The following is a 10,010-nucleotide window of genomic DNA, read 5'->3' as shown; positions in this document are numbered from 1 at the left end:
AGTCTGGCAGCTTAATTCTCAAGTCTAGCTGCTTAATTCTGCTTCATTTCAACAATAACTTACTCTCCAATGGTCGATTCCTCCTCAAAGATCACATCAAAAATCTTGAGTTTGAGTCATCAGAAAGATGAAAGAAAAAAAAAACTGCACGAACACTAATCATTCAAAAAGGATAAGTTTGTATTAGCCGTTAGAGGCACATAACTATACTACCTTAAATAAATATAAGAATATATACTTTCCTATGCTAATAGTTTGTGTGTTTACAGTGTTGACACCATTTTTATCACAGTTGATTTCAAACCATGAAACCAAAACTAAACAAAGGTGCTGTTTTGATACTTCAATTTTGCTTATATGTCTTCGTTTTACATATTACCAGTTGAAAAGTGAATACATTTTGTAAGGTTGAGATTGAATTGTAAACTGTTAAATTGTGTTTACTTGAACATCATACAACGACTTATATACATGAGCAATGACCGACATTAATCATATTCCTACGAGAGGTTATCTCTAAGACTTATGTTTATCTTTAACACAAATAGGACTTATCAATAGGTAATCCTATCTATAATAGGATTCCCTAATACTCCTCCTCAAGTTGGAGCGTGAAGATCTTGAACACCCAACTTGGATGACAAGAATTTAAACTGAGAACGACCCAATGCTTTGGTAAGAATGTCAGATATCAGTTCTTTGGTGCGGACATGCGTACACTACAAGGGAAGTGGGTAAAGATAGCATAAGAAGATAGAGTTTTGTATGTGAATGATATGTTTGGCATGACCCGTAATTTAACATAGTGTTTCCAAATTACAAAGCTATCTATATATTAACGCGAGCAATTTTTAGTGATTGGCGCTTCTGAATATATATTAAAAACGCTATGAATTGGTGAAGAGGGCTAAAAAATTTCAAGTCCCGCGTGACTTACATAAAAAATAGAAAAATGTTTAAGAACAAAAGAAATTATGTTCTTCTTTTATCTTCTGTTCTTTCATTCTCGCTCTCTAGATCTAGGGTTCCAAACTGACCACCTAACGCAGATACAGAAGAGGGAAGAGAGAAGAGAGAAGAGAAAAAAGTGAAGAGAGAAGAGATAAGAGATAAGAGAGAAGATTTCAATCTTCGTCAAAGTCCCACGCGAACTTTTGGTTTCTCCCTTCGGTGAGCTCTGCGCGGTTACATCGGACCAAGAGAAAGCCACCAGAGAAATTCTCTGATCCAGAACCTGAGTCGCCGATTCAAAACTGAAAACCCTAGCAGGTACAAATCCGTTCGAGGTAGTAGTCTCTAGTGGCGCTCTTGTGGTGTCTCTTCAAGTATCTCTTATTCCCTCTGGATGCTCTGTATCTTCAAAATTGCTTTGATATATCAAAATTTTACATGTCTGTTCGTATAGATTTGCAGATGAAACTGGTTAATCTAGAGAAGGAGACCAGGAAATTCAAAAAGGTAATGAAACCAAATTTAATTTTTTAGGTTTTCAAAATTTGGGGGTTTATCTTTCCGTTTTTAAAACGATATTGATCTTCTTGTGTTGTCTTTGTGTTGTTGCTATTGAATCTGTTGGGAAGCATATTCCAATGGCCTTGGTGGAGAGAGTTAAAGAGGATTTCCATGGTGGTGGAAAGGCTACCACTGTACACCCAACAGCTTAAACAAAGAGTTTGGATACTTTTGGCTCTCTACCATCAATCTCAGGAGTCATATATCCATGTCAATCTCAGAATTCTACACTTAAAATGTCTACTTTTAATAGTTTTATTTCTTGATATCCTTCTGTTTACTCGCAGGTATGTACATGAAAATAAACTTCTTCATCTTCTTTAGAACTTTATTGCAGAAAACTAAATCTTGTTTAGTCATTCATTGAGATATTTGGTACTTCGTGTGTCTTGTTATGGTGATGTTTGGGGGAGAAAGAACTAACCATTCCTCTTACTACACTTGTGTGATGTTCTGTTTCCGCTACTTAACTGAAGTTTCTTATTGTTTTCTTGAAGCAAACCAGGGGAAGAAAGGCCTGGAGGAAGCTGTTCCTGGATCTTAGTGACTCTGAATGCTGAGAAGGTAGTAAATCTTTTGACTGCACGTTCCTATATTTCCATAATTTCTAGATGTTCATGAATCATGATTGTCGTCACATTATAGTTGACATGTATGCTTTTCCTTAGCTAATTATTTTCTTTCTTTTTTTGGGTTTGCTGTAACAACCAAGACGTGGCTGCTTTGAGATTTGCGAGGAAGGCGGTGAAATCATTTTCAGTCTTTTGGTACGGTTCCTTCTCATACTTCAAAATTACATGTCAGTTGAGAACACTTGTGTTAATGGCTTGTTTCATTTGAGTTAAATTTTCTTGACTTATTCCTACTAATTCTTACAGTACAATTTGTTTGATGATACACTAAACAACTGGAACCACAGCTCCACCAACAGCCACAGCAAGAAGCAGATGATGGAGTGATGTGGAGGAGATCACACGAGTTGTCATGATTATGGTTCTTCTTGTTCAGATTCTTATGCTTATTTCTTTCCTTCCTTGTTTGAGCTCTAATTGTTTATGCTTTGAGTTGATTGTAGAAGGACGACAGATGAGACAGAGAATACATATGCGGTTGATGAATTTTGTGATGTTGCAGGAATTGATGAAGCAGTTGACAAACTTCAAGAGGTATCTTTTGGCCAAATTACTAAGTTCAAATTCTAGTTTTTGCTCTCATATTGTGTGTCTGTGTATTTTGTTAGGTGGTGTTTTCTATTTGAATTGGGATGTACTACTTAGTAAAGCTTGGAGGCGAGGCGCGGAGGTTCAATCACCGAAGACACGTGATGGAATCACCACTAATGGTAAATCTTAGCATCACAACATATAGTTACAGAGATCATGATGCTTTGGAAAGTCTTAATTTCTTTGTTCTTTATCTAAACCAGAAAATGGTGATCATGATTACGTGGAGTATAACAACTCTTCCACAACGAGTCCCTGTCAGGATCACTCTCCATGGCTCTCTGCTTAACATCATTTTCCCTTTATAAGTCTGATGCGAGAAGCTTGATGACAGAGGAGGCAAGATGTTGTGCTGTGGAGATGCAAGTCGTAGTGTGGTGCGGCACTAGGAGATAGAACTTTAAGTTCAGATATTTTAGTTGTAGCTTTAACATTTTCAAAATTTGGTTTAGTTTGATTTTAGTTTAATATACTAGTCATATAACCAATTTTAATATACAAATTTTTGAAATATTTTTAATTGTATTTTTTTAAAAATTTTTATTAAAGCTATAACAGCATTTATTCTATGTTATCATAAGTATTACAATTGCATAACTAATAAACACTATTGAAATAATACATTAAAATAGCACACAAAAAGACGCTATCTAAAGTGCCCGAGAAAAGATTGCGGGGGAAGATACAGCGTTCGCCATATGCTATCTTTCAATAGTGTTTTCTTCATGTTATAATGAGAAGTTTTCTTGTAGTGGTAGTAGATATAAGGCGGGCTTTAACTGCATCACGAACACTGTGACAATCTCGTTCAATGTGTTTGGTGCGTTCGTGAAAGACTAGATTTGCTGCAATGTAGATAGCTGCCTTACTATCGCAATAAAATAGAACTGGTTTCTTGACCTCGATACCGAGTTCTTTCATAAGTGGGACAATCCACTTCATCTCTTTAGTTTCTGCAGCCATTGCTCGATATTTAACTTCAGCGGAAGAGTGAGAAACTGTCTTCTGCTTCTTGGTCTTCCATGAAATAGGATTTCCTCCAAGCAGAACAACATAAGCACTTAACGAACAACGTGTAAGTGGACATGTACTCCAGTCAGCGTCAACATAGACTGAGAGTTTGAGGGAACTGTCTGGTCGTAGGACCTTGTCCAGGACAGCCTTTAAGAAACCTGACTACGCGTAATGCTGCCTCCCAATGCACAACATGCAGAGACTTCATAAACCGTGACAACAAATGTATGGCATAACAGAGTTCAAAACGAGTGACGCATAAGTAAACCAGACATCCTACTAGGCGTCTATATTTCTTTGGATCTGAAAACAATGGTCCTTTGTCAGCTGCCAAGTGATGGTTCTGTTTTACGGGAATAGATACAGGTTCAACTCCAAGTAATCCGCAATCTGAAATAATGTCTAACGCGTATTTCCTTTGAGAGAGAAAGATTCCTTCCTCAGATCGAGCCACTTCTATCCCCAAGAAATATTTGAGCTTGCCAAGGTCTTTCATACAAAAACAATCTCCCAAATAAGTTTTGAATTTGGTAAGCAGTTCCAAGTCGTTACTTGCAAGTACCAAATCGTCTACATAGATCAGAACTCGAACCTGTTTTGCTCCTTTGGCATATGTAAATAAAGAGTAGTCTGAATAGGCTTGAATGAAACCAAACTCGATGAGAGCATTAGATAACTTGGAGAACCAGCAGCGAGGAGCCTGTTTTAAGCCATAAATCGCTTTACGAAGTCTGCAAATTTTCCTTGGATCAATATGAGAGAAGCGAGGAGGTAATCGCATATAAACTTCTTCTTCAAGGTCACCGTGTAGAAAGACGTTGTGAACGTCCATTTGGTGAACTTCCCAGCCTTTTTCTGCAACAAGACTTAACAGGCTACAAACTGTGGCCATCTTGACGACTGGAGCAAACGTTTCATCATAGTCGTCACCTGCAACTTGTTTATTTCCACAGACAACCAGACACGACTTTTGACGTTCAACTGTACCATCGGCGTTATACTTGATGCGATGTATCCATTGTGAGGCAATAGCTTTCTTTCCAGGCGGCAGAGTTGCTAATTCCCATGTGTCAAAAGATGACTACGATAAGGACAGCTCAGCATGGCTATTAGTAGGACTCCCCTTGGGTACCTAAGACAGGCAGAGGCAGTAAGCCCAATAAGAAGTCCTCGTTGCTGACGTTTACTTGCCCCACACATATTACTGGAGTCTGAGAAAGATAAAGGGTGATCAGAGCTGTCTTTTTCTTTAAGCGTACGTTAGGTCTTCATGAGCAACCACCTCGAGTTTCATAGAATCGCGCCATACTTTCTCTTTGATGGTGTCAGAATAACGTTTTGGTTCCACTCCAGCCGTTACAGCTGCTAAGAACGCTTGATGGGAAACTGAGAAATTTAGATCAGTGACATAATCGCTCAATGGATAAGGAGTAGTACATGGATTGTTTCTAGAGGGCGAAGAGGAGGAACAAGTAGAAGAGAGAGGGGTTTCTTCACGACGAACTGCATTGTACATGACGTAATCTTTGAGTTTAACTGAAGGCATACGAGATCTCTGACCACACCCCGTTGTTTCACTAGATAATATGTTTTCTGGAGGTACAGATGGGATGGATTCTGACTCTGGAATATCTTGAACCTGAGTCTGCTCAGTTGGCTGACTATTAGAAGGTGATTGTTCATCTTTCTGACTGACAGCCTGCACCTCTTGCAAATTTGGAGTTGATCAGTAACGGAACTCCCCCTTTCTACCAAGGGAGTAACATGTGTAATCTCCCAATCCTCATCAATTACTTCTTTTGGAGTTGGTTGACTAGAGGACCGGACTGATGACTTAGATACGAAAGGAAACTCTTTTTCTTTAAACACAACATCACATGAGATAAGGAACTCCTATGTCTCAAGATCGAAAACTGTCCATCCTTTTTTAGTGAATGAAGATCCAATAAACACACATCTTCTACTCCTTGAACCAAATTTATCATTGTTCCTTGACTTGTAATATACGAAACATAAACTGCCAAAGACTCTTAAGTGTTCATATGAAGGCTTGGTTCCATAAAGAAATTCATACGGTGATATATTATCGAGCACTGACGATGGGGTCTTGTTTATCAGATGAGAAGCTGTTAAAATTACCTCACCCCAAAAACGAATCGGCAAATTCCCTACAAATAGTAATGATCGTGCAACATTGAGGATATACCTATGTTTCCTTTCAACACGAGCATTTTGTTGAGGAGTTGCAGTGCATGAAGTTTGGGGAATGATTCCTTGCTCACAAAAGTGACAAGAGAGACACATAAATTATGTGCTGTTGTCAATACGTACTGTTTTAACTTCCTTACCGAACTGATTCATTGCCATTATGCAGAAATTTCGCAGAACAATTTGTACTTCCGACTTCTCAAGAAGCAAATATGTCCAGACTGATCGTGAGTAATCGTCAACTATCGTTAAGAAGTAACAAGCACCACAGGATGAACGAAAACGATAAGGACCCCAGACATCACAGTGAATCAATTCAAAATACTCTTTTGTTTTATTCAAACTTTGACAAAAAAAACTTCTCTTGTCTGCTTAACTCGAAAACATGTGTCACACAGACTATAAGCTAGAGGCTTATTTGTAGAAATCGACAAAAGTAAAAGACTCAAAACTGAAAACGTTGGATGCCCTAGCCTCTGGTGCCAACGATACTGATCAACTACCTTAACAGTCTTCTCAGCAGCTTGGACTCTAGCGGCCATGACGTCCTTGAAATAGTAAACCCCATCTCTCTCCTCACATGCTCCGATCAGCATCCTCGTGAAAAGATCCTGTAAAACATAAAGAGTGTCCATCAGTAATGCAAAACAATTTGTTTGGCGAAGAATTTTGGACACCGAGATAAGAGAGCAGTTTAGGTTTGGAAAAAATAACACATTAGATAGTGTGATTTTATTAGAGAGGTGGAACACGCCAATATGTGTGGCAAACGTCTTGTTGCCATCAGCAAATGCAACTGGACATGGTGGTATGCTTGACACTTTCTCAAGAAACGAGAGTTCTCCAGACATATGGTGAGAAGCTCTAGTGTCAAGAATTAAATCTCCATATAGCTTACCAGTCAGCCTATCGGAAGTTGACTTTGTTTTCTCATTGATCATTTAAGTAAGTGCTTTCCATTGCTCATCTGTGAATGCTGGAAAGTTTGAAGAATTAGAGGACGTTGCATGAGCGTTGTGTGCTCTTGTTCCATTGCCACGACCTCGATCAGAACTTGATGCACCTCGACCTCTGCTACTTTGTGATACTCTGTTTTTTTGTTCTGTTATTTGAGCGCTCTTCTCACCACTCCGGAAACCCAACCAATTGCCAGCAGTTAGCCTTTTCATGTCCTTTGCGACCGTAATGAGAGCATTGAGAAGGGCGACGAGATGATACAGAACTAGGTGAGTCGAGTGAATCTTTCTTTGCCACGAACCCAACTGCACTTTGTTGAACTTTTTTTTCTTTTGTTGAAGCAAGTCTCTGCTCCTCAAGTACTACCTTAGCATATGCTTCTCCAAGATCAACTAATGAATCACTAGATATGATTCCATGACATACACCTCCAAACCGGGACTCATCTAACCCCATGACAAACTGATGAACTTTTTCTTCATCCCTTTCTTTCTCATACACTGCAGCATCACTGCAACTGCAAGCCGGAAAGGCTTATACATATCAAGCTCTTCCCACATCTTTGCTAGACGTCCATAGTAGTCCATCACCGATTGACCACCCTGTTTACACGACGCTAATTGTTCTTTGAGATGATGTACACGCACTTTGTTTCCAACAGAAAACCTCTTCTTCAAATTCTCCCAAAGTTTGTGTGAAACAGTGTCGATCGAACCTTTGCTTCAATAGAAGATCTTATCCAGCCAACAATCATGGAATTAACCGATGACCAGAGATCAAAATTTGGATCATTGATGAAAGGCTTAGGTATTGTTCCATCAATAAACCATAATTTTCGCTTAGCTCTCAAGAAATTGATTAGCTCCGTAGACCATTCATTATAGTTATCTCCATTGAACACAACCGAAGTTATCAATGCACCAGGATTGTCTGATGCATACAACGAATAAGGAGTCGCCGAGCTGACTATGCTCACGTTACCTTGCTCTATGAGACCACCGGTCTTACTTGCGGAAGAATTATCAGTAGCCTTCCACTTGATAAGCTAATGAATTGGAAAAAAAAGAAATTAGGTTTTAGGATTGTTAATGCTCTGATGCCATGTAAGGTTGAGACTGAATTGTAAACTGTTAACTTGTGTTTACTAGAACATCATACAACGACTTATATACATGAGCAATGACCGACATTAATCCTATTCCTACGAGAGTTTATCTCTAAGACTTATGTTTATCTTTAACACAAATACGACTTATCAATAGGTAATCCTATCTATAATAGGATTCCCTAATACATTCAAGTTTGGACCATTCCCTTATATATGTATTTCTGGCTTCGTGGCCCCGACGGCTAACGTGAATGACCTTATCATCTACACCAAAAAAATGAAGGGGTTTTTGCCAAAACTAACCCACAACTTGATTTTAATCCCAAATCTATACTCAAACTTGAATCAAATGCAAAACTAACCTAAAAGCCTAGTGAAATTACAGCCCAACCCCTTGTGACCAAACAAAAAAACAGAAGTCATTTTTACGAATATAGCCCCAGTAAATCGTCTGAGATGTTGGAAGTCGTCTGGACGACTGAAGTGTAAGTCGTCTGGTACCAGTTTATTTTAAAAATAATTTATAAATCTTGTAAAAAAATATTTTGATGCGTGAAAAATAAAAATCAAGTAATTATAAACAGTTTTAAGTGATATAAATTAAGATATGATAAAATTGATTTGTTTTGAAGATAGATGAGTGGAAGTAGTGAATCATGAAATACTTTGGTTTAGGAGTTTGGCAAACATATGTTGTAGTATTGTATGTATTGTTAGGGTTAGATTTTGGAAAACTAAAATGTTTTTTTCAAAAATTAGTTTTCACCTATATGTGTTTATTTATGTGTATAGTAAACACTTTTCAAGTTTGATTTGATTTTATGAAGTCTTTAACTAGATAATTAAGTTTAGGGGTTATGTTTAGGGTGTGGACGACTTATATTTCAGTCGTCTGTTGAATAATTTACTCGGACGACTTACATTTCAGTCGTCTGGTGAAGAAATTAAAACAGACGACTTACATGTAAGTCGTCCAAATATTCCCGCCTAAAATTTTTTAAAAAAAATATTTTCCCGCTTAAATAATTTAAACCAGACGACTTACTTGTAAGTCGTCTGGAAAATCTTCTATTTTAGTTTCCCGCTAAAAATATTTAATTTCCCGCTAAAAATATTAAACTCTTCTGGACGACTTACATGTAAGTCGTCTGTTTTAATTTCTTCACCAGACGACTGAAATGTAAGTCGTCCGAGTAAATTATTCAACAGACGACTAAAATATACGTCGTCCGAGTAAATTATTCAACAGACGACTAAAATATACGTCGTCCGAGTAAATTATTCAACAGACGACTAAAATATACGTCGTCCGAGTAAATTATTCAACAGACGACTAAAATATACGTCGTCCGAGTAAATTATTCAACAGACGACTAAAATATACGTCGTCCGAGTAAATTATTCAACAGACGACTAAAATATACGTCGTCAGAGTAAATTATTCAACAGACGACTGAAATATAAGTCGTCCACACCCTAAACATAACCCCTAAACTTAATTATCTAATTAAAGACTTCATAAAATCAAATCAAACTTGAAAAGTGTTTACTATACACATAAATAAACACATATAGGTGAAAACTAATTTTTGAAAAAAACATTTTAGTTTTCCAAAATCTAACCCTAACAATACATACAATACTACAACATATGTTTGCCAAACTCCTAAACCAAAGTATTTCATGATTCACTACTTCCACTCATCTATCTTCAAAACAAATCAATTTTATCATATCTTAATTTATATCACTTAAAACTGTTTATAATTACTTGATTTTTATTTTTCACGCATCAAAATATTTTTTTACAAGATTTATAAATTATTTTTAAAATAAACCGGTACCAGACGACTTACACTTCAGTCGTCCAGACGACTTCCAACATCTCAGACGACTCAGACGATTTACTAGGGCTATATTCATAAAAATGGCTTCTGTTTTTTTGTTTGGTCACAAGGGGCTGAGATGTAATTTCACTAGGCTTTTAG

The 10,010-nt window shown here is 37.4% G+C and overlaps 2 long non-coding RNA genes and 1 pseudogene across 2 annotated transcripts in view; 1 reads left to right on the top strand and 2 right to left on the bottom strand.

The window, feature by feature from the left end:
• LOC106338056 overlaps nucleotides 1–489 on the bottom strand; it is a 1,396-nt pseudogene extending 907 nt beyond the window's left edge.
• A 1,930-nt stretch (nucleotides 490–2,419) lies between these two features.
• LOC106341707 lies at nucleotides 2,420–2,829 on the top strand. The gene is made up of 3 exons (XR_001269742.1): nucleotides 2,420–2,505; nucleotides 2,588–2,678; nucleotides 2,753–2,829. It is a non-coding gene; the product is annotated as an uncharacterized LOC106341707 (long non-coding RNA).
• A 5,201-nt stretch (nucleotides 2,830–8,030) lies between these two features.
• The window catches only part of LOC106342647, a 4,076-nt gene continuing 2,096 nt past the window's right edge, over nucleotides 8,031–10,010 (bottom strand). The window contains exon 2 of the long non-coding RNA XR_001269847.1: nucleotides 8,031–8,286. This is a non-coding gene — a long non-coding RNA (uncharacterized LOC106342647). The remainder of the gene's footprint in view (nucleotides 8,287–10,010) is intronic.

Source organism: Brassica oleracea, chromosome C4, assembly GCF_000695525.1.
Source record: "Brassica oleracea var. oleracea cultivar TO1000 chromosome C4, BOL, whole genome shotgun sequence".
Lineage (NCBI taxonomy): Eukaryota > Viridiplantae > Streptophyta > Magnoliopsida > Brassicales > Brassicaceae > Brassica > Brassica oleracea.
This window is presented reverse-complemented; position numbering and strand designations above follow the sequence as displayed.